The sequence below is a fragment of the Macrobrachium nipponense genome, chromosome 35 (assembly GCF_015104395.2).
Source record: "Macrobrachium nipponense isolate FS-2020 chromosome 35, ASM1510439v2, whole genome shotgun sequence".
In the NCBI taxonomy this organism is placed as follows: domain Eukaryota; kingdom Metazoa; phylum Arthropoda; class Malacostraca; order Decapoda; family Palaemonidae; genus Macrobrachium; species Macrobrachium nipponense.
Genome location: NC_061096.1, coordinates 21,716,990 through 21,743,444, shown reverse-complemented (window position 1 = coordinate 21,743,444; position 26,455 = coordinate 21,716,990). Strand labels below are relative to the sequence as shown.

Here is a 26,455-nt window from a genome sequence, read left to right as displayed (position 1 = left end):
AATTTACTCATAGGGGTATTATGACTGGTAAGTGCTTCGTTACCAGTGGGATACGAACTCCTGGTTGTTTTAGAAACAACGATAAACATTGTGTATGTGGGCTTTTTCTGTCTGTCTCCTCTCTTCATCTCTCCTTCCTTTCCTATTCCAGTGGCATCATCACACCTGGTTTAATTATCTCTTTTACCATCCCAATACCCCCAGATGAAAGAGAACACGTGCGTGAGTGTGAGACAGAATTGCGTTTGAGCGACACACCCCCACCCCCCCCCCCCCCCCCCCCCCCCCCCGCCCCCGTGTCCCCGCAACACACACACAACCATGGATGAGTGTGTTTGTGTGTTAGAGAAAGTCTGGAGGATGGCCAATGTCTTACAGCATTTAGGGTGACCACTTAGCCTTCCTCATCTCAGTCCTACAGCAACACGAGAACTTGTTACAGGTTGGCACCTAAGAAAGCACACTCGCACTAGACAAACTTTTGCCCTGATCAACATTCACGCATCAGCTGCAAGTATCTCGAAGTCTCCACCGCCTGAAGAGTGACGCGCTTGTAGAACTCTCAGGCCACTGACATTACTCCCCAGGGCAACTACCGCGTCCCCCTCGACGTATATGCGAGTGCTTTATCGCCATTATAATTGGAGAGAATGAAGAAAACTGCTGCCTCGCGCCTGAGAAAGAGCAATAGGAAAAAATGAACTGTCAGCTCTTCCAAATCTCTGGTCTTTGTGACCTTACATTGTACTGAGTGTTGCTCATGGTGACTGTCAAACTGAACGTTAAGGACCTCAAAAAGTGCTGTTTATTTTGCTACAAATTAAGCGAAGTTTGACATTACTTTCGTTCGGAAAGTTTTTGAATAGTGACTGAGACCAGTTATATCTTGTTTTAACATGAATTGGATTTATTGAATTTATAAGACACTTTTATTCGGGTCTGGGATAACTGTGGGGAACATTTTGATAAACCTAAATGTAGATGCTTTGATGATAAATGCATTTGGGATATTTTGGGGATATTTTGGTGTAACTTGAAAAAAAAAAAGCAGAGTTGTTTTTGTAAAGAATCAGTTTAATATAGCTACATATTTTTCTTATATGCATAATACCCAAATAATATTTGATGTTTGTACATAGCAGATATATATATATATATATATATTATATATATATATATATAATATTATATATATATATATATATATATTACAGTATCATTCAATAGGGCGCTGGGTACACTGAAAGGGGGCCAGAGAAGTGACAGAGGAGTATATGTGCGTGTTTGCAAAAATTATGGGTCATAATGTTACTTATCAAACTTTGAAGATTATATAGTAGGATTTTGACAAACTAGATAAGGGTGACTCTTAGGGGAAGAACAGTACTTGCTTTACACAAAAAAGAAACTGTCAACTTGTATGATTGTGATGAAAACGTGTGAGAAGTTTAAAACTATAAGGGGAAGCTGTACCCATTTTCTGTACAACTAGTAAAAGGCCTTTGATAATATATGGTGTAGTAGATATATAGTGAAGATGGTCAATTGTAGAGACTATAGTTTTTATTTCAAAAGCTTCCATTAAGCACTAGCTACTGGAATTTAAAAGTTGTGGTTCACTAGCATCCAAAGACCTTGTTTTTTTGAGCTAGGGACTTTGTTCTTTACTGTATACAGTTAATGGGGCATATCCTTCCTAATACATTCAGCCAATCACGTTTTTATAAAATGTAGCAAGCTTTACTTCCATTTTCCTGTAAGTCGCTAACATCAAAAGGTTTCATTCTTTAGTTTGTAAAACCTGTAAGAAAATCGCTTAATTCATCAGAAGAGACTTTATGTCTACATGCTATTTCTAAAGACTTTATTTTAATGGCGAAAAATCCAATGGCGTCAGTGATTATAATGGCGCAGCATCTGTCATGTTGTCAAGTATACTACGATGTTGCAAATGCAATAACTTCATTTTATTTATAATAACCTGTGAGCTTTTAATGTTTTGTATTTTCATTCATAATTTTCCTTGTCCAGTTTAAATGTGAACATATATCGTGAACAAAAGCCAACATTTCGGTGCTAATGGGAATCACGCAGGTTGAGTATTTTAAGTCTTCTACTCAAAGGGAAGTGGCTCCCCAGCCAAGATTTTAATTAATTTATTTTTTCTTATTTCATCTTTTCATGATTTGAAGGAAAAATCGTGTTTCATGCTTTTGCACATCGTAATACGTTTGTTAATTGTCTACATCTTATTTTAAGCATGTTTACATGCTAAATGGTACTATATTTTCAGTTGCAGGTTAATATTTGTTTCTAAAAGAGACCTGTAAAAACAGAGGGTTTTCATATATGCTTTTCTGAGAATGTAGATTCAGAAACTTGGGTTCTAGATAAAAGGCAGTGCAGTAAAACAGAAAACGTGTTTGTGATAGAAAACGTGAAGTGGATAAACTTGGCAACAACGAAGAAAATCTTGGAAGTTTAAAAATAGAGTGACATAAGTTTGTACAGTTGGGAAGCTCGCTTACACAACTTTGGAAATAAACGGAAACAAGAAGTAAAGGCAAAATGGAAACTGTCCTTCCAAGTGAACTGCATGACCTGACTCCAGCTAAGACTGGAGGCATGATCAGCAAGTTAAAAGAAGCTCTACTTATTACTTCCTTTTCGAACAATAACAACAACAACAACAATCACAGTCCCTCTGGTGGCTCTACTCATGGAGTGCCCTATGAGGATTTCCTTAAGATTTATGGGTAAGTATTAACACGTTTGATGTACTTATTGTGTAATCAGTTTTTTTATCAGATGTAGTTTTTTGAGGTTTTTAAGGTTCCAAACATACGCGTGTTTGAACGGCACTTTGTTTGATATTTTAAGTAGCAGAATTATAATAATTAATTAACTATTCATGCTCAGGTGTAAGTTATTAGATTTGTTCCTTTCATATACTGTCTGTCGTATTTGGGATAACTGCGTAAAATGATAACGATCTTCCGAATGGTATCACGAGGGAATCCTGATTATGATACTATTCGAATGAAAAATAAAACAAAGCCTATGGGAAGAAAAGGAAATTTCGGACGGAATACCTTTATAAAGAGGATCATCCTATCAAACACATTACACTTCATAAATCCAACGAATTCAATCGCAAAATAAATTTTAGCCCACATAAATATTGCCTGTACATACACAGTTTTCCACCGAGACGAAAGCCGATATATATTGGACAGATGTAGTGGCTTAATTGCTCTTCGGTTTTTGAAATTACATATACGTGTATATATATATATATAGTTTAAAAATTATAAAATATATATAATATAATATTTATATAATATAATACATAATATCATATATATATATATATATATATATATATATATTTATATATATATATGGTATTCTATATATAAAATATATATATATATATATATATATATATATTATATATATATATATATATATATTATAGCTATATATATAATGAAAGGTGAAGAATCAAAGACCAGGTACCAAGCGCTTTCGTGTATTGCGTACACTTCTTCGTACCCCGAGAAGTGTACGCAATACACGAAGTGCTTGGTACCTGGTCTTTGATTCTTCACCTTTCATGTGGCTATTTACGTACATATTTGTCACGCGCTGTTTGGTGACTTATTGCTGAAATATATATATAATATATATATATATATATATATATATATATATATATATATATTATATGCATATATAAATATATATGTATAATACATACATATATTATTATGCGTATATATATATATATATATATATATATATATATATATATATATATATATATATATATATATATATATATAATTTATATATATATGTATATCTTTAACGTGAAATTGGGGAATAATTAAGGGGATGAAGTGATAGAAATAAAAGAAAGAAATACTAAGCTAAATATTAAAGCTTTCTGAATAACAAACATAATTCAAATAACGGTATTTGGAATAAATTTGGATATTTACAAATCTCTCTCTCTCTCTCTCTCTCTGAGATTTTCTTTTTCATCTGGTGTCTTTTTCCTACCCTTATCTCAGTCGAGTAGGAACATGCCTTATCTTGTTGGAAGGTCTGGAGACGCGAAAATCAACGGGCGTGTGTGTCAAGGCCCGCATTGTTTGGAGGTAGTTCGAAATTCGTGATGTCAATGAAGTTGATACGATAAGTTTGTGATCGATGAAGATGTTTGAAGAGTCTTTGATCATTCCCCTTGATGTCAATGAGAGAGAGATGGTTACGTAGAGAAACAAAGAAACATTGTCAATGTTTCCAAGCAAAGAGAAACAAGGATTGAATTACTAGGATATTCAAACGTATGCTTGAAAAACAGAAAAGGAAGTTTACTAATAGGAAAAATATCATGGTAAATAATAAATAGGAGGAACCTCAGTAGTTAAACTGATGTAATGATGCTCGTTTACTTGAAACCGTTATTGTTCTACGAAGCTACATAAAATACCTCCTTACCGCAGACGCCGGTGCCACCGGGCACCACCCCGCCCCTCAGAGACTGAACTTTCAGTATCCTACTATATCAAATGCGTATCCAAGTATTCTTTTATTCTGTGTAACAGCGATTGCCTACTGCGTCAGCTCTCGCATGACAGATGTCTAGAGTTAAGGCGCCTTGTCCGAACGTCGAGGCAGCATTTAACGACCCTTGGGTAGGGACATGCCGTCTCGACCCTCTCGTATATTATCACCATTTCTAATGTATGTTTGCAGAAGCTCAGCAGTCCTCTGCTTGAACGGAAATAAGCCCGTCCTTACTCGGGTACATTTGGTTGAGCAGTCTTGTATGCCAAAATCAACAGAATCTGTTTGTCACATTCACCAGACTGAAGTGAATAACTTGCCTAATCAAAGTGAGGATGAGTCTATTTCAGTTCGGAGACGAAGTGTATGTGAATTTAAAAGATTTTATTTATACGCATGAGATGGAGTCATTTCTCTTGTTCTTCACTTATTCCCGCTTTTATAGATATTAGAAATCTAGGGAGAACGTGTACTGTACACACATACACTTGTAATCATTTCAAATATATAAATTCCTATTTAGTAAAAAGTGAAAAATTACTAATGAACTTACTGTGGTCGGTTTTAAGGTAAATTCGTTAAATGAACGTGATCTCTTAATTAATGAAAGTGAACGGAAGCGTATTTCAGCCTTTTCATCTAGCTTTTGAAAATTTGACCCTGCATAAATTACTGCAGTAGTTTATGTGTTAGTTGCTACCCACGGGAAGATTTTTTTTATGCTGATGTGTGATAATGGTGCTGATGATGATATGCAAAGTGAATGGATATTAATTGTAATCGATTGGTTTTAACCAAAGCGTTCATAATGTGCAGATAACGCTCTGTTTGTATCTGTGATATTTTTAAAGTTAAAGATGTATCTTGCTTGTTAATGATGATAGTAACAAAAGGGAAAATGTCGAATTTGGGCAATGCTGCGCAAAGGGTTTGCAGTGTTTCACATAAATAGATATCTAAGCAAGAATTTTTTCAAGAGAAAACAGTCTGACGCATTCTCGAATCAACATTGCTTCGTGATCCATTGCCAAATTAGAACAAAATAATCTACGCATATTCTAAATATAGTAATTTGTGGCATCTCTCTCTTTCTCTCTCTCTCTCTCTCTCCTCTCCTCTCTCTCTCTCTCTCTCTCTCTCTCTCTCTCTCTCCTGCTTTTCCATGTCCTTATTTCAATTACCTTTAGCTGTACTTGGAGTTCGAGGGAAAACCCAACGGGAAGAACCATGCACCTGGCATCTCCCGGGAGTACATAAGACGCACTTCATTTGACGTCCCAGCATAAGAACTTGGTTAGGTGACATTTCCGTTCCTTTTGTTTTGAGGCTGTAGTATTTGTTCGTTCGTTTGCGTCCCAATAGTCGTCTCGTCGCATGTCAAACAGCCGCGTGCCAAATAATGTTGTGAGCTGTTCAAGCCTTTGTTCGTTTCTTTGTGGGTGTTCTTGCTTCTTAATCAGGTGGTAGAAAGTATAGCAAAAATTAGTAAATTTACCACCTGTCTCTTCATAAAGAGAATATTTTGTAGGCTTACAAGAATTACGCAATATATGTTAATAACATACACAATTATGTAAGTCCTTATTATTAAATTACTTCTAATGTCAGTATCAAATGCTAATAACACTGCTAATAATAATTCTTGATGTAAACTTTTTAGTGTTTTTGTCATCCAAACACGTATACTTATTCAGCCTTCGTTCACTCAGTTAATACCCGGCCTTGGTATTATTTATAGCTATACTAGATGACCTGGCGACATAAAGTCTTTGACGCACTGAGTAAGAGTGACGTTGAATATAGTTCTGATTACGTATAAATGAAGAGTTAGTTATTCTTGTACAAGACAGAGGACAAAATAGATACAATAAAAACAAGTAACAAAATGCGCCGAAGTTTCTTTAGCGCAATCGAGTTTTCTGTATGAGCCGCGGCCCATAAACTTTCAGCCACTGCCTTAATAGATGTATGATCTGAGGGGGGACGGGAAAAGTGCGGACGGACAGACAAAGCCATCTTAATAGTTTTCTCTTGCAGGAAACTACAAAAACCACCTCGAGTCTTACGTAAAAACTCTGCGGTAATCCACCGTCACAATTCGGTAACTGCATAGCCATTTAGGTAGTACTATTTCCACAGTAAGATGCAGCCGTTGTTTATGCCACCTGGTTATTACGTGTTTGTTATAAGATAGCAGAATCAAAAGCTGCAAGAACGATGAGTTTTCGTGATTGTATTGATAATTATAAATAATAAACTGAGGACTTTTGGAACTGATGAATAACTCTCAATAATGACATATTATGAACAGTATTAATCTATGCATTTCCTTAAGGTAGTTATGAAGTGAATAAGATTTTACAGCTACTGAGGTTTCAGGGAATTTCTTTTGTAGGTTTTTATTGCATAAAAACAATGATAATAAACAAATTACTCGACTGATTGAAACTTTCTTAAGGAGGCGTTATTGAACTCATGACCAGGTATATTGCCGAAATAAATCATTGCAATCACTTTGAAGATTTGTGCCAAACCTGAGAGAAATATTTAAGGTTTGGGTTTTGGTGGGGTCTTAGAAAGACAGATGACGCTTTTGAACTTTAGATAGATGTGCTTTCATGGTCTATTTTTGTATCCTGGTTCGATCGAACATTGTGAACGTTGTTCAAGGATTAAGCCCAGAGAAAAATACTAAAAATAAGATACTCCAGACGTATATATTATATTTTCTTAATTGTACAGACATTGTCTTGAGTAACATTTGCGGGGTTTCCAATAGCTTTCATCAGATTTCCATTGCTTACCATATAGATATTCTTTATGATTAGAATACCGGTCAAGGGGAAACGTGACCTAAGACAATAATAATGATAATAATAACTATTATGATATTAATTCATTATTATTATTATTCTTATTGGTAAGAAATTCACAATGTTGCAAGTGTAAATGTATATTAAAGATATTTTTACACTTTCACCATTGTGATTTCTTCACCAATTTAATGACTTATGCGAGTATTATTATTATTATTATTTTCTTGTCTCGGTCATCTTATTCGACCGGGTGGTTTTATAGTGAGGGGTTCTGGGTTGCAACCTGTTTCCTTAGGAGTCTATCATTTTTCTCAATGTTTGCGGTTTCTAATAGCACACTCTTCTGCATGAGTCCTGAAACTACCTCGGCATCTAGTTTTTCCAGGTTCCTCCTATTATGGGTACAATTTCCATTAGCATATCCCATATCCTTCTGATTTCTATTTACAGGTCTTGATACTTATAAATTTTTTCTCCTTTCTCGTCTACTCTGGTGTCCCATGGTATTGTGATTAATGAGTCTGTCTGTTCTGATACCATTGCCCCGGATGGTGTTCGTACCGCTTCTTACTGCAAGGTAGCTAGTGTTTCTTGCGCAAGCTCCAGTGGAGGGCTTATGCTACTGAATCATGCCTCTTTTTGTACTGGTTCTGTGAAAGCGCCGGAAATTCGCTTGCTATGGGTTTATGGTCTCGTCTTACATATTACGCTTCTTGCATATGGGTGAGATGTTATTTACATCTATTTTTCTATTGACATATTATTATTATTATTATTATTATTATTATTATTATTATTATTATTATTATTAATGGGAAGGAGGCCAATTTCTCAACAAGATTCGTTCAAAATAACCGCTGATTAGTGCCATTGGGCTCTTGTTTTGAACTCTATATTTTTCTAATGATTTCCTTTTTTAGATACAAAGGGGAGCTGTAAGTTGTCGTATGTTAATTCTATTCATCTGAAATCTCATGACTGATGTCGGCGTTCATAACAGCGGCGCTATTTAGTGTTGCTTGTGCTTCCTTAACGTGCTGCACATTCTCATGATTAAAACCTTCCAAAGTAACCCAGTAGGCAGTTTTACACACTCTACTTTGAGCCAAACCCCGTGTACGCTGCGCACCGAGAAACAAGCTCTCGTGACACCCAGACCATTTTGGTCTCCCGCAGAAGGTTCATCCGTTGCAACAACGTAACTCCAGTCATCCCGCCAATTAAATGATTCTTTTTATAAGGCGGCCAGCCGACCATTCACCAAATAAATTCCCAGTTTTCACAATGCCCCGCTGTGAACATGCCCACCTGCATTAGACAAAACGTTATGGATATATTTATTTTAAATGAAGGAAACTACTTACTATGTAACCTTTGTTGAAGGCAAGCTTCTGATTAAATATCTGAAGCTCTCAGGTAACCTTTGTACTCTTGAAAAAGTTCGCCTTGAACTCACTGCCGTCGTAAGACATATACTAAGAATGGTTATTAATAATAATAACAAATATGTAATTCCATATTGAACGTTAATTTCTCGTAAGATTAAGGGATACGGAAGCTCTGAGAGATGTTTAAGTATTTTCGGTGAACCTCTTGCGTGCTAGTTGCGAGTATTGTTTCTAATTGTGAAAGGTATTCAGTGTCTCATTCCAAGAAGATTGAATATAAAAATAACATGAGTTAAGGCAGTATTATTGTTTAGAAAAAGGACATAAATAGTAACTACAAACTAGTGCTAGGTTATATAAAACAAAATCACGAGAATAAATTAGTTTATCTAATCTTTGATCTTGCAGTGACTATATTCCCAGCCTCTCTCTCTCTCTCTCTCTCTCTCTCTCTCTCTCTCTCTCTCTCTCTTATATATATATATATATATTATATATATATATATATATATATATATATATATATATATATAGATATATATATATATAATGTACTCCATATCTGGACTATCTGGGATAATGAACAATATTTAATAGTGACATGAATACTAATCACGGTGCACACACACACACACACACACACACACACACACACACACACATATATATATATATATATATATATATATATATATATATATATATATTTATATATATAATATATATGTGTGTGTGTATATAAACACATATATCATATATGTATATATAATGTACTCCATATCTTGAAAATCTGGAACAATAATAATAACAGTAACATGAATACTAATCAGGGTGCACTAACCGACTTCCTTCATTCCGCATGAGGTGAATTAGGTACATATTTTTTTTAGCAAGGGAAATCTTGATTAAATTCATGTAAGGTTTCCCAGTATCCTTTAGATCTCTCTCTCTCTCTCTCTCTCTCTCTCTCTCTCTCTCCTCTCTCTCTCTCGTCGTTGGACATAAAGACGCATTACAGAAAGCTTTTCCTCAAACTTGTGTCGGAAACGAGGGGAATGGCTCTTCTGGGGCGTGGGGGCGGGGGTTAACATGGGCTTGGAAGGGTGTAGGGATAATTAGGCGTTGAGACCAGTAGGGAACCCATTTGGTATTCCGTGAGTTGAAAGGAGTGGCGAGTTTGGAACTTGGAAGTTGGTACTGGTTAGTTTACGAAGTAGGAGGATCATGCCTGTCACAACTAAAGTTCCTCCTTCTCTTCTCGTCTGAATATATAAATATATGTGTCAATGGATTCATATTTTAGCGATATCTTTCTAGTTTGGACGTTGTGGATCACTTTTGACTAATGGTAAAATGAATAAACTAATGGATAATGAGCAATCTATACAGCACCTCCCTCATCTTCATGCCCCGTCAGATTATCCAGTACTATTCCGGCCTCCCTCCATTCTCTCCACACGCCCGCATCTATTGCGTCTGCTGCTTTGCATATATATATATATATATATATATATATATATATATATATATATATATATATATTTTTAGAAGGCTGCTCACGGCACTATTCATCCCTATCTTGTAATAACTTTAGTGCGTCTCAGGTATTTAGACCCTTACATTATTGAATTTTCTTTGTTTCCTTCTCCTCTTACTTCCTTCCTAAAACATGTGAAGTTTGCAGCCCGTGAGTTTCAATATTTGGCTTGTCACTTTTCCTGTTTACATATTTTTTTTTTACCTTTTCAATCTCCGTTGCTGGGCCAAAGATGCACAAATGATTCATCTCGATCCTTCGATCCTCTTTGTTCATTTGTATTCAGCTTCTTCATTTGATTTTTAGAGAAAAGAATTGATTCATTATTACATCAGCGACTCATTAATCTGGCTCCCATTGTCACTCCTCATCTATTCCTTTCGCAGAGTTGCTGCGTCTTTCCCTGTTTTACCTGTTTTGCGATTCATCTCTTTATTAGTCGCAATAGAGCAAGACCACGTGATATTCTGAGAAGACAAACATGTGGTTGGGCAGTCATATTTGCGAAGTTGGCTTTAAATTTAGACGCTGGGTTGAAGTTCAATGGCATGATTCGGTGGGGAGGGAGGGAGGGAGGCAGGTGAGGAACGGGAGGGAGGGAAGGAGGGAAGACTTCAAGGTGGAGGGGTTAATGTGAAGGGAAGTCATACTTGTCGCTCTCCTGATCTTTGCCAAGATTTCCGAGTTTGGTGCTTACTGAATACAGAAGATAGATCTCTTTGTCTTGTGGACCACGAAGACAAGGTCTGCTCGATGTCTATTTTAGAGAGAGAGAGAGAGAGAGAGAGAGAGAGAGAGAGAGAGAGGAGAGAGGAGGCTCAGTACACTTCTACTTAGGACTGTAAGAGTTACCACGAAACCAGTCGCTGAAACATACAACATACAAACAGACAGCTCATTTGAACACACTGCGTAGCCGAGATAGATGAGAAACGAAATGGAAATTTGTGTGAATAACTCCATATCATCAGCAATAAGAAAGAGATGACCCAAGTGGAGGTATATTCCCAGAGGGAAAGTCAAAATGAAAAGAGAAACTTTTCCAAGAGATTTAATTAGAGAGTTGATATCGAAACATCTTTCGGAATTAAGATGGAATTACTTGGAATCCTCTCTTAATTAAACTGGAATCTCAAATTGGGATGAAAAGACGAGTGTATTGAAGTAGCGTTCTATAATCTCGCTATATATCTTTCTGCAGCAAATGATGTGAACGTCATAGATCGTTTTGCTACAATTATTGGCAAAGTTTTATGGAATATAAATGTTATTTATGAATTATGATTTTTACTATAGGTGGTAAGATTTATCAAGCAGAGGGTGTTACTAGTTTTGAAAAATGCGAGGAAATTAAAGTAAACAGTTGAAATGGCAAACAAATAAAATCTGACACAAATATGCATACTTATAATTTACTACTCACATTCAGACAGATGTATACATGACGTAACCAAAAAGATCTCGCATGCATACTACTTTTCCTATATTCTAAATGCTCTTTTGATAACGGTGCTATGATATATTCGCGACATAGTAACTAGAACCTCTGAAGCAGACACCCTGCCCCTCTCCCCCCCAGCCCCCCACCGCCCCGTCATCATACGTATTGTCTTCTGCATGTAGACATAAACCTCCAAATAGCCTTATATTAGTTAGCAACAACAAAGCTAAACATGAAAGAATGCACACGTGGTAAGCAGAGTACAGAGTGAAACTGTGAAAATGTTGACAACAAAGAGTAATAACTAATTGATCACAAATTCAGTCTAACTGATAATAGGAATATTCTACCCACAAATTCAGCCTCTCAAATCTCTGCCATAATTAATTACTTGTGTTTAATAGAATGGGAAGACACACATCAAAGGTTCATATTAAAATTGGCGTTTCACGACGGGCTTATTACATTCAATCTATCAAAATCCGTGACATGAGAATATCCCACTTTGCCATCGATTTGTTGTTTTAAACTTTGACCTTTCGGTAAATAGTGTAGTCCTAGCCAATAAAGGTATTAGAGTGACGTAATGAAGCAGCTGTAGTGGATTTTATGAGATTAAGTAGATTTACGCCTGTTTAATGTGTAGATGTTTATAACATGGTCAGCAAACAAGAAAATGTTACAATTGTGTGATGGAGAGGATCACTATAATACTCATTATCCCTGATGTGTTTCAATACGCACACCACACACACACACACACACACACAACATATATATATATAATATATATATATAAATATATATATATATATATATATATATATACATATTAATATGTGGGATGTAACAAGAGATTTCACGTGTGCGCAATATCCAACGTTCTGTAATATCAGTAATTTAAAATGTCTTTGTATTCGTACATACACACACACACACACACACACACATATATATATACATATCTATATATATATATATATATATACATATGTATGTATACACAGACATTTTAAATTATTGATGTTACAGAACGCTGGATATTGTACACGGCCGAAATCCCTTGTTACATCCCACATGTTAATTAATATAGGAAATTACGTGGTGAAACTGAATCCGCACTGATGCCGCAAAACCGCTAAATCGATTTACAGGTGACCTACAGGGATATCAGTCATCGCCCGACGCGACGTATGAAGCAATGTCATTGTGGGAATTAATTGTCTTGCGTTATCGGTTTGATCATTCAATAATCGATTCTAATGATATTCATTCGTGTTCATTATGCATTTGTGACTTCATTTTCATTTAATTCGTAAGGGAAATCTAAGATTGACTCTATGGAGACAAATCTGAGTCGAATGCTCTTTTCCTGAGTTTTTCCAATGGATGAATAATCTAGGTATGTTTGTAACTCATGTATGAATCTAGTGTATCCCATATATATAAAAGTGTACGTTAAGAGATTGAAGATGCATAAACACATAGCCTTAATCTGTTGAACACTACAAAAATTATTGCAAAAGTAAATCCAATTTAGCAAATGAAATGGTGGAAGGCTGTTTTGTAAGCAATACACGCACAAACACGACCACCATGAAAACTTTATTGTTCGTGACCTTGGTAGCTTAGTTTCCCTTGGGCTTCACTATGTGGTGGGGTGGACCAGAGTTTGACCCCAACTCATGGCTTGACAGATTTCATTGGCAACATGACTTTAATGACCTCATGAGTTAGGGATCTAAGGTTTAGGGGCCACATATGTCAGCCTGCTGAGTCATCAGTTGCCACTGCCTGGTTCTCCATGGTCCTAGCTTAAAAGGTGATTATTGTGTGAATATTTTCGATCTTAGGACATTTTGCGACTGCGCAGTAACCCTTGCTGCTCGTGAATGCTGTACTTAGCCATATCATATGCAAAGCCAAAATCAGAAGGTCTATCTTAAATGAAGCGGTGAACAAAAACATGACTAAACAAGAAGAGATTTAATTAAAGAAGGTACAGTTATGTAGATACGAGATCGTACATTATATATACTGTCGACTAGAATTCCAATCTGATGTCTTAGGCACTGTCTAAGGGCAAGAAAAACAATTAGGAGGAGAGGGCTAAGTATGAGCGAAATTTGAATAAAGTAGCGGAGCTATGTTACCTCAGAGATGGAAACAATAAGGACAAAATCAGTCAGTCTTCGTGCCAAATTATTACAGTTTACGAGGCAGGTGAGGGTCATCTAAAAAATGGCTGCTATGTTCGAATTTTAAGTAACTAGGCAATAATATTTCTGTGATCCGTGTGATATTAATATGTGGGATGTAACAAGGGATTTCACCTGTGCGCAATATCCAACATTCTGTGATATCAGTAATTTAAAATGTCTGTGTATTCGTACACACACACACACACACACATATTTATTTATATACATATATATATATATATATATATATATATATATATATATATATATGTGTGTGTGTGTGTGTGTGTGTGTGTGTGTGTGTGTGTGTGTGTATGTATACACACATTTTAGATTATTGATGTTACAGATTATTCATCTCGCTTATATCACCATCTTAAATATATCTGCCAACTTCTTCACCACAAATTAATTTCTTTCTACCTTCCAAGGCAAGTAGGAAATAAAGCTCCCATACAGAATCGTCTGCTTGTCTAATAAATAAATTCCTTCTTTTAATAAATTAATTCAAGTCAGCTGAGACTTAGACAGTACAACAGAGCATTTCCAATTTTTTTCAAGTATTCAGGATAAGAAACAGCCACAAATGTTTCTTTGATATTCCATTTTTTTCTGGAACTTTACGCCTCACCTGAATGTATGTCATTCCATTGTAAATAAGGTATTCCTTTCCATAAAAATAACATCAGTAAAAATGATTTGTAATGCAAGAATCTTCACGAATTGTATAATTAGCTGTGAGTTCTGAAGGGAAATAATCGAAAACGGTGAACAGACTGAATGAAACAGCTCAGAAGTTTGACCAGTTTATTTTAATGTCAGTCACCTTTACTCGGTATTAGGCGCTTTCCAAATTTAGACGACATCCATGCTGTCACCATGGCATCTACTTGCATTGTCTGTATTCCTTTGTATAGCTTCTAACATTCATTCATCTTGGCGGAGAAACACCATTAGCAAATGATTGATTGGTTATTATCCTTAAGAAATTATTGCACCATGCTTTCTTTAGCACTTTGAAGTTTGTATAAATAACTTTAATGGCCGTAAATGGCAAATATAGATTTCAACACAATGTTATAGTGATCGAATCCAAGGTTAGTTTATGAACCTGTGAGCTGTAGGATATTCTTTGCTTGCAAAGATGATTATGCGACTCTCTCTCTCTCTCTCTCTCTCTCTCTCTCTCTCCTCTCTCTCTCTCTCTCTCTCTCTCTCTCTCTCTCTCTCTCTCTCTCTCTCTCATATAAAGAAGACACCCACTTTTCAAGTCATAAACATTGTCGGGCGAATACATCTTCGTGATAAGTTTTTTTGCTTCATTGCAATCAGTAAGCCATTAGAGGGACGAAAGGGAGGCATTTCATACTTGATTTAGACTTACTTCGCATTTTTAGGAGCAAAGTTTTGACGAAGTTTCTTAATGGGAATTAAATCAGTTTATCTGGACGTTTTTATGCCAAGGAAAAAATGACTATATTTTCCCTTCTCATTTTTATCCCAAACTTTTCACATATTTTACTTTTGTTTTACGATTTCATGAGTTTTATTCGGCTCTGGTTTATATACTCTCAGAATATTTTGGTTGAAAATGCACAGAACAAAAATAACGTTTATTTTATTCCGAGCTTATGGGAACTAATCCAACTTTTATTTTGACAAGCAGAAACGATAATAGTATTTTAGTGTATGTTTATATGATGGTTAATTTACAGAGCAACAACATTCATACTGCTATTGATTAGTTCATAAATGTTATGAACTGAAAAGTGATGAGATCGTTCACAGCTGATATTACGCAATATAGTGGTTTTTGAACCTCCTGGGTTCTTTACATTATAAAACTATGTAGCATACCGTATCATACTATGAATAATTTTACTGCGATCTGTCTGCTGTTTATGTGCAATTGTCTTTATGCATTTATATGTGAAAGTGGAGGATTTTCATGTAATTAAATGATTCATGTTAATATTTGTTTGTCACTGAACCAAAACTGAATTTGGGAAGAAATGAAACTAAGAAAAACATCAACCCAATTTATGAGACAAAACAGCAGACACGACTTCGTGGCAGACAGTATGGCTGCAATAATGGGTATCTGATAGCGATCCCCTTACCCTTCTTCCCATTTCTTTTCATCCTGGCTTCCAGTTTTAAAGACATTGGAGAAGGCATTCCATCACCACCGCATCGCTGCTCTTGAAAGCGGCGAGAGATGTTGGAATAAGCTCTTTTTAATGACTCAGACGCCTCTGTGGAAGAAAAGTTGAAAGGAGAGAGAGAGAAGAGAGGGTGAAGGGAGGGGAGAGAGAGATCGTATGGATTTTTGAACTCCTGGAATCGATGTACACAACGACAGAAATGTCACTCAGTGATGGATTGAGGGGCTCCCTCATAAATTGGCTGAGGCCAACACAAGTCGAACCTTCTCCGCAGGTCAAAGTTTCGTCCTCACTTTCTCTGTGTTTATTAACATTCCTTTTCTATATCCTGCCAAACGTTATTGATACCAGCTTGTCATTAAAGACTTCTTACTCTCCAATTCAGGAAATATGTAATATGCTTCTGATAAAGGAGCAATATTTGCGCACTGGTACGAAACGAACAAAAACGATGTGAAAACTTTCCCATAAAAAAAACTAAAACTATCATTGTAACGACAAAAGAGAAAAGAAAAGTAATGAAGGGACTTGCCGGGAGGACCAAGTAAGGGTCAAAGGGAGGCCATCCAAAAATAAGCAAGGATGACGATGGATTATGAATATGTTATTTGATGCTAGCTGCTGCAAAGTAGAGGATATGAATGCAGTTATAGATAATTATTATGAATGCTGTGGATGACTGCCGATCACAGCGAGTTTCAAAGCCTACTTAAAGTTTCTTGTGACCTCATTCATTTTTCAGTTTTTAAACCTTTAGTGCAAGGACGCAATTAAAGCCACATGTGCTCGACTATGGTGTTTTCGTTACTTTATTTTTAGTCACATTGTTAATGCAGTTAACCTATTGTTGCTATAGATGTTGTTTTTATAGTTCACATCATTATCAGTATAAGATAAGTATATCAGTGCCAGCTTGTATAGAATTTCAGAAACTGTCATCTCTGAGTAAGTGTAGAGTTTATGTTGTCACTATATGATCTTACCTAGTTTCTTTCTCTTATCGAACCTCTCATATCGCCCATGACTTTTGTACTGAATTCCTATTTATTTCGTGCATTTTGATGGTTCCTGAAAATGGAAATTGTTATACATACTACTGCAAAATAAGTTACGGTTAACATGACAAAAAAAAAAAAATAAACACTGAAGGATGTCAAGACAATTTTCTAGCTTTAATACAGAAATTTAACGAACTCAGAGTTGAACAGTATCCCATTAATACAATAAAAGCAATTTATTCCCGTCATTGGCTTTGTGGCACGTCCATTATAACATGTCCATTTCGATCTGCTAAATGTCTTAAGTTTCTAACTCAGTGATACTCCTTTCCGCGAAGTCTAAGGAATGCAATAGCTCCATAATTGTTATAATGGCTGTAATGAAGGTACTACAATTATTACTCTCTCACTCCATTTCGAACCCCACATGCAATACTGAAAAACTTGCGTCAACTTTTACAACCAAGCTGCAGCATCCCACTTACAAACACACTTATATACATGTATGTATATATATATATATATATATATATATATATATATATATATATATACACACACACACACACACACATATATATATATATATATATATATATATATATATATATATTTATACACATATATGAATTTTTATCACATCACCGTGACTTATTTACAAGCATTAACTACAAATGTCGTTTAATATCATGGTGGAGGTGGGTTCATACCCACACTACAAATACCTGCGTTCAACGGGGATTTTGTACACTAGTCATTATCAACTTATACCTCTCTTGATATCTGAATGGGCTGAGCGTCCACTGAACGTCGTGATTTCACGTGTTTGGTGGTTCGATCCCATGAGACGAACGTCTTATCAACTATAATTCCTTTTCGATATACTTATATACATTTGTTTTCCGAGGTAGAGCGAATTTCATATTAAACGACATTAAAATTTTGTAACTTATATATATAACATATATATATATATATATAATATATGTATATATAAATTACGTATATATGCAAACAGATATATATATATAAATATATATATATATATATATATATATATATATAATATATATAAATTACAGATATATATATATATATATATATATATATATATATATATATATATATATATATATATATATAAATTACGTATACATGCAGATACCAATACCTATGTAAATTTACATAGAACAGAAATTCAAAGCAGTCATAAATGTAAGTGTTCCGTTCTCATTCCAGCTGAGGAAATTAAAAATGTACGGTGAAATACGAGCCCCATTAAATGGCATTACCTTGCTTGATAGAGCCGCAGTTCTCAATCGCTACAGTTTAATTTACTTTTATGGATTTGGGCGAAGAAGGCAGAACTCATCTAATAAATAGTATGGAGGAGTGCATAACTCCTAGACTGCATTACGATTCAGGGTCTTGAATCAGGGCAGATAAATCAGATGCGCCGACACACAAATGCAAGGAATGTTCGATCCTTGGCGAAGTAAGAGTGATTTGTTTCTCCTTTAATGTGATTTAAGGGAGGTTGCTTTGGTAAAGAGAAGTTATGTTGGGCAGAAAGGAGGTGTGTATGTGTCCTCGAAAATTGGAAGGAGGTGAAGTTGGGCGCCTTTCAAAACACATGAATGTTTTCATTTTTAAAATAATTCATTATTCAAATAAACCGTGACAAAAGCTACTAATGCTTTCACCACTTACCAAGATATATTTAATTATTCGAAACTATGCCTCTATATTTGACAACACAATTTTCAAACGAATAAATTTATTTACTTGTCCATATGCACATAACAATTACAACGTTTGGGAAGCTTTGAGTCGTTAACTCGGAAGGGGCTACCCATATTTTGAACTGCAAAGGTCAAAGCTGACCACACAAAAAAAGTAAAAAAATCATAGGTTACATTTGTCTTTGGTGAAGATCTGACGAACTTTCAAAAGGGAAATCATTATATGTGATAAAATACGGCAAGATCTAATTTTAACATACAAAAGGACTTATTGAACTTTTTTTTTGCATTTGCATAATCTGCTGTCTGCATAAAAAGTAAAATGGGCTTAATTATTCATAATTGCATAATTAAATTTAGCAATTTCTGACGCAAAACAGAACTGAATTTAATTACTCTTAACTGTATTTAGCGAATCAGATATCAAAGGAGTGTTCATCATAAAAAATAATGTATTTGTCATGGAAAGATTACCAGCCTGTGGAAAGGACTTGTGTTGATTTACTTATAATAGTAGTTGGTTTGCTTTGATGTCAGTGGCTTTCACTGTTGATGGTCATATGTTGGAAGGTTTAATATCAACACCTAAAAAGAACATTTATAATTGCATTTTGGTAAAGAGTGATACGTATGAACGCAGAGAGAGATTATTTTGTTTTAAATAACAGCATCTGCCAAAATCTAATTTTAACACAGAACGTTTTAATTTCCGTCTTAATAGTAGTATTTTGCAAACACCGACAACATTTACAAAAAAAATTACTTCTAGCATTCATGATATTCACAGTTAAAATTATTTTCTTTGATATTTGATAAGATCTGATAACAAATTCAAATAATTGTCATTTAATCCACACCATTACTTAGTGTCAAATTTTTTGACAAATATGTTTAACAAGAACTGAAAACTATGCATATAAAGGTCATCGTTACTCTTCATTCAAAAGGGAAATTATTTTGCCACAATAAAGAACGACCTTTTTTCCCTAATGAGAGTTATGGCATTAACACATTAAAACACTGTATTTGTTAACTCTTAATATGATATCAAAGCACAAAGACTACGGTTAACATTCAATGAGTATGTAATAAAAACGATGTCCATTCAAAGGATAGATTCTTATTATTCAAAACTGTAATCGTCAATACTTCGTTTCAATGTAAAAATTGCTTTCTTTGTTCACGCATGAATTGGGCAGAATTTGATGTGGATGCATAATAGAACTTCTTTTATTTTCATTTGTATGTAGAGGAGGGTTACATTGGCAGAGAGAAAAGGACTTTTATTGTACAATAACTATTGTACAAGACCTTTTCCATTGTTTTTCATTATCAGAAATGAAAAGGAAACAGAGAAATGTCTTTCATAACAATTATCTGTTAAGCAATGTTGAATCTCGGAAAATAGAATATCAGACCTAGTAAAATCAGCGCTCTAAAATTAAGAGGATTTTTAGATATTTCTTAAATGTTGAAATGAGAGAGTTGTTATCATGTGGTAATTCCTTCGAGGAAGCTTTTAAAGAGCAACTTATGTTGTTTATGAGGGTGTTCCTCTTTTAAGCTAAAAAGAAACCGTCTCTAATTTCAGCATTCTTCGCACAGTCGATCATACTGACTTTCATATCGGAGATATTATATAAACTGACGTATGACGAAATTTTCAACCTTTCTCTTTGTTTATCTTGAGAAAATAGTTTTTGAAATTTTCCCTTAAGAGGATTTTTTTTTTTAATCTACATACTGGCCGAGTTTATAATCCAAGCAACGTCTATTAACCTTGATGACATTATGTTTAGCCTCTCAAGACTCAAGGTGAAACTGGGGCTGCTTGATTATCATCGTCATCCCAACATCTTTGGCTAGATTGGTTCTTAACGAGGCTTGATGTACTCATTAAGAGACCTTCATTGGCTCACGGGTGAAAAGGAGATGGCGGAGAAGGAAGGCCAAACATGATCACAAAAATATTTAGGAAGATAGATGTTTGAGCTCTAAACAGATAAGATAATATTTACTTCTGCGTGTTTGACTCAGAGAGAGAGAGAGAGAGAGAGAGAGAGAGAGAGAGAGAGAGAGAGGGTGGGGTGGGGGGGGGGATGTGAAGCCAGTCACATGCTTTTATGTGAAGTTGGTTCTATAGTTACCTCACAAGGAGACAAGACACACAGGAACACACACACACAAAAAGAGGCTCCGGAAGGTTTGGGGGTGGGGGGAGGCAACGGTGCGATTGAGAGGCATGTGGGTTCCCCCGCCTTCTTTTCTCCTATCAGTTTATAGACAGTGGGGGTGTATTTGTTGGGTGCTTAGCAGCATTTGTCGTAAACAATGGGAAATAAAAGAGCTTTAAAATTAACATTTAGGAGGAATGATACGGGAAACGAAGTCGACATGTTATTTACAGTCCTCTCTCTCTCTCTCTCTCTCTCTCTCTCTCTCTCTCTCTCTCTCTCTCTCCTCTTCTTCTTTCTTCTCTCCTCTCTCTCTCTCAAGGTAAAGTCACGTAGACAGGTGCGAGTGAAACTATTACCTTTCTCGTGGCCAGCGCCAGCCAAACACGAGACATTTCCGTTCACAAAAACATCTACTCAAAAGACCTAGTGTTTTATTTTATTTTATTTTCTTTTTTTAGAGAAAATGCTGTGAGACATTAACTTGCTTTATTCTTTTTTGGGATTGGTATTTTACTGATCTGGAAACGCTGTGAGAGGGAGAAATGCTTGTCCTTTTGTACGTAGAGCTTGAAATGGCCTCGGGGATCAGAAACGATGACAAGGGCTCTAGGTTAAATTTTGTCTAGGGGGACGCGGATGACTATTTCTGTATCCCCTCGGCAAGTGCTTTGGTGGGTTGAGTTGCCGGAAATTTATTTTCCGCAAAAGTTTCTTGCTATGTTTCATTAATACGTTTGATTCTAAGATTGTCCGGTTAACCTGAAGGATGAATGATGCGAGGGGTAGAAGTTTATTTGCTGTCGTGTAAAATGGATTTGAAAGATTACGAATGAATAACAACGTGTAAAAGATAAAGCAAGACCATAGAAAACGGCCACCAAAGAAAACGTGAGACGATGACGCCAAACTGGGTTGTTCGCCTCCCCTCACGGACGGAGGAAACCTTTGCATTCTCTTAGTCTCCACCTACACATCTTACATATTTCCTCCTCCTCCTCCTCCTCCCTTCTCACACCTCACTGACCTGCACACACATAATCACATACACACACGCACACATATCTTTACACTTCTCTCTACCGCAACCTCAGTGATAAGTTGTCTAAGCAAGGCGTCCTGTTTGTGAAGTTCTGTTTGTAGCACAGTGATAATATAATGAGGAATTTCCTTTAAAGGTCCATTAAGGTGGACTGAGTGTCGGTTAGAAAACGGTTGTGAGAGTTACATTTTGTGAAAACTCATCCAAACTGGAGTTGAGCTTCGCGTATCATTAAGTGACAGATCCTGTGATTTTGTAGACGATGACTAATCAAGAAAATGTTGTGGATTGTTGACATAATGTGATTTATCTAGGCAATACTTCTAAAATCACCCAGGATACCCAGTTCGAGATTGTAGTTCTGTAATGTGATGAAACGTGGTACTTGATTTTATTCCTCATATATATATATATATATATTATATATATATATATATATATATATATATATATATATATATATATATATATATATATACGTATATATAAATGACTGATGTGAGAGTGTGGGCTCGAGGCCTCGTGGTCTAGTGATCTTAGTAACCGCCATATCACCGAAAGATTTGATTGTTCGACGGAGAAAATCAAAAGTTAGCAAATTCCTTTCAACTCCATTGTGATTGTTGACCTGAGCAGAGTGTTATGTATCTAGTAGATAGTTGCCTACGATGAGTCTCAGGGCTAATGGCCATGGGCGGTAGGCCCACACCTCATCCCAAAATAATTCATCGTTACCTCTCAGAGGGCAGAATGTATATAAATGCATATGGGCGAACAAAAAATTTGAGTTTATGCAGACATTGGTTACAAAACTTACCTGGTTTCAGCAGGTAATAGATAGATGGACACGTAACACATACACAGCTTAAGCGCGTTCCCACGCAAACGCGTTGTTTTTTAATATATTAATATGTATAAAACAGACACTTATACATCCGTAAATGTATACACATGCATGTATAAACCATAGTGATCGTAGACGATAAAATCATTTCCCTGCCAGACAGTGTGGAGCATTAAGACTATAGCCAAGAGGAGGAACAGCTATCAGCCTTAACAAAAAACTGACAGCTTTTGATGGCAGACTTCCAGAGAGGTAATGATCGTGCACAAGCAAGGGCTTTAATGTCCCTGACATGAACACGTCAGTGGGAAAGGCAGCAAGCGCCATGCAGAGATGAAAAGAACGCCCATTTTTCATCTAGGGATAAAACGGATTGCGTGTAGCAAGACATAAATTGGGAGACGTACCTACAATTCCACATTAGAAGCGAGAGACAATGTCAAACTAAAGAGAATTTTTTATTTTCAACTTTTAACAAAAGTTGGAAATGATGTTTTTTCGTAGATGAATTAAAGAAAAACTCAAACTGCATTTTGCTCTAAGGGTCGATATTTCAGGGAAACGAGACAAGGAAACCACCGCACGGACTTAACAAAGACCACTTCCCACGACTCTTATTCACCCCCCCCCCCCCCCCCCTCTCTCTCTCTCTCTCTCTCTCTCTCTCTCTCTCTCTCTCTCTCTCTCTCTCTCTCATGTCCGCTTGGCTTATAAAAGCATTAAATATCTTTTTTTGAAGCAATGAGGAATTAGTGCTTGCAACCTCAACATACCTTCTGAACATTTGCTTGCGTCGTTTGCTCTCTAATTTGCAACATTTCTTCAAAGTCATTTGCGTAGGGAGACCATAATAAAAGTCAAATTCATTTAGTTTGTCTGTCTCTGAAACTGTCGAATGTTTAAATGTTTCAATAAAGTATTTGTCAACTATATAAATTCCCAGACGTGTCTGGATGTCAGATAGGCTCGAAAGTTATGTATAAACACATATACGCACGTACACACGTATAAGAATACATGTACATGCTGGCGTTTTAGCTTTTACAAAGAGCACGCCTTACGTGCTTCAACTTCACCCATTCCTTGTCTAGCCCTAAGATGCCACCAACGCCGTCCAACCCATGGCCTGTTGCTGTATAGATACTTAAAGCTGTCTGTTGGCTGTATAAATAGAAGATGAAACCACCTTTCCCCTCTTACCTTTCTCAACCCATACTTCTTCTGGCCGTTATAGAGTTCCGTTGCAGTGTGACGCGTCTGGGGTGATGTTTTAGGGAGGGTGGCCCGAAAGGAGATGTCTTTAGAACATTCTCAAGCCTCTTGGCTCCACTTGGTCTATGTCTAACTTTTTGAAATAAGTTATTGTAATATATATAGTATATATTATATATAATATATATATATATATATATATATATAACACAAACATCATCATATATACCAGTGTTCATGTGGAGCATGTTGTCTTGTTTCTTTTTAAGGGTTTCCGAAGACATGGAGAATGCGGAATGGATTTCCGAGATTTATTCTTAGAATTTTCGGAAGAGTATGATTTCATTTTATAATGCAAATACGATCACGCTGATGGCTTTGCTCTTATCGTGGATCTTGCTGTCCAGAATTATTTTCGTTTTCTCTTCTCATTCTCTTTATCAGTATTCCTCTTCCCTAGTTTCTGTTTGTTATATGACGTCAGCAGTAGGGAGTTCCTCTCATTCTTTCCTCTTTAAAGGGCCTCCCGTCCGCGTTTCGTAGGAACTGGCTGAGAGAATTTTTTTCCTCCGTCCGCTCGAGTGAAAAAAAAAAGAAGCACCCGAATCCCGAACAAACACTGCAGATTCACTCTGCTTATGAAAGTAGCTCATAAAAAAAGTTCATGTGTTTGAAATAAGACTTTTATTAGATTTGGAATCTTAGGAACTGCTAATTCGTAATTCCCATGAAACCAGTTTCAAAAATGCAAACACATACCCACATGCATGCAAGTATACATTGTATAATGTTTACATCCTTTCATGATTATGTGCATATGGTTTATATGTATATAATAAATGAATGTATTTTCTTTTCATGGACACCTTTAAGTTTATAAATTTTTCGAGGACTTACAACTTTTTACAAGCAATTTCATTTAGATTTGTTTTTTTACCGATGTTCATTCATACATTGAAGGGCTTTCTCTCTGTTTCATGATAATCACTGTTTTCAAAAAACACCTAAAAGATAATGGTGCTTTTTGTATGATGAGCCTTTACCACATTTGATATTAAAACAAGCATGACACCGTTAGTGAATTTTTTTTGAAGAGGGGATATTTTGCAATCAATGAGAAATAATTTTAATAATCATTCTACGATGATTTGCGAGTTAAGATTCCTACTTATTATTCGCGATCATTGAACACGCTTTTTCCTCTTATGATAGATACGGCGCTAAATGTTTTAACTAGACATTAATCTCAAGAATTCGTTTAGATGTTCAATTTGGGAGATTGTGGGCTTGATTAAACGAAGGCCATATAATAAATTCACGAGCGAGTGACATATATACAGCATGTTCACCTGTGCTAAAAGGACTAATGGTGGAATAGTTCCGATGAACTGTAGGCAGTTCCTATTTGATATAAATGGCCATAATCTAGTGAGCTTTTAAATGGTTGTCTATAAATTCCTTTGGATATTTCACGCTCTCTTAATACTTAACAATAGCCTGTAAACCACTATTCTTAAGCAGCGTTCATAATCTTGATTACCTGGGTGAAGATGTAAGCCATTAAAAAGACAAGAGCAAAACAGTGTTGATCTAGAAACAAACCAGGGAGATTAATTTTAGTTGCCGTTTCTTGGTGTGTTTAAAAATAGGACTTCTGGTTATTATTCAGTGTTTTCGTAAAAATTCTTTTCTTGAGGTTCTCAGATCTGCAGTGTCCCGAGAAGGAATTAGTTGGTTTCGTTATGTGAACATTTTATATATATATATTATATATATATATATATATATATATATATATATATTATATATATATATATATTGTATATTATATATTTATTTATGCATGATTACGGATGTGAATAAACCTTTATATCTTAATTTAATATATGCGTGCAGTTACATTATGTGTAGCATAGATTCTTGGATCCGAAATATTGAGTGGAAAATGTAATTATTAGTTTCTTAGAAGTTTTCACTTTCATTTTTACGTAATTTCATCAATGTTAGAAACAGAAAACTCTCTTCCTCCCAAACCGACAGTAATTAGCCCTTAAAGTTGCAAGGCAAGTTGCCCCTTGTCGATCAATTCTTGAAGGGCGACATTCCATTGCCAGCCATGAGATGATCTCGCGAAGAGTATCGTCCAGCTTTTAATTGACTCTTAGCAGGAGGTCATCCTTGACTTCATTATCTGCCTGGAGATGCAACTCGGGAAATGAATGGACGAAGATCCGTAACTACTCATTCGCCAAACTACTGTGGATGGCCTCTTGCAAATATCACTTCTCAAGAAGAGCCTCTTTGCCCGAGTTCATCTTCT

General features: G+C 35.7%; 1 protein-coding gene across 13 annotated transcripts in view; it reads left to right on the top strand.

Moving 5' to 3' along the window:
* Positions 1 to 26,455, top strand: part of LOC135208471 (trichohyalin-like) — a 555,144-nt gene that overhangs the window by 460,008 nt on the left and 68,681 nt on the right. For 2 of the 13 annotated variants that reach the window (XM_064240687.1, XM_064240689.1), the window contains exon 1: positions 21,997 to 22,158. The exons of 7 other annotated variants lie outside the window; for them this stretch is intronic. The gene's annotated coding sequence lies outside the window, so the exon portion shown is untranslated. Of the gene's footprint in view, positions 1 to 21,996; positions 22,159 to 26,455 lie in introns of those variants that run through there. 4 more of the 13 variants (XM_064240688.1, XM_064240685.1, XM_064240686.1 and 1 more) reach the window with 2 other exon arrangements.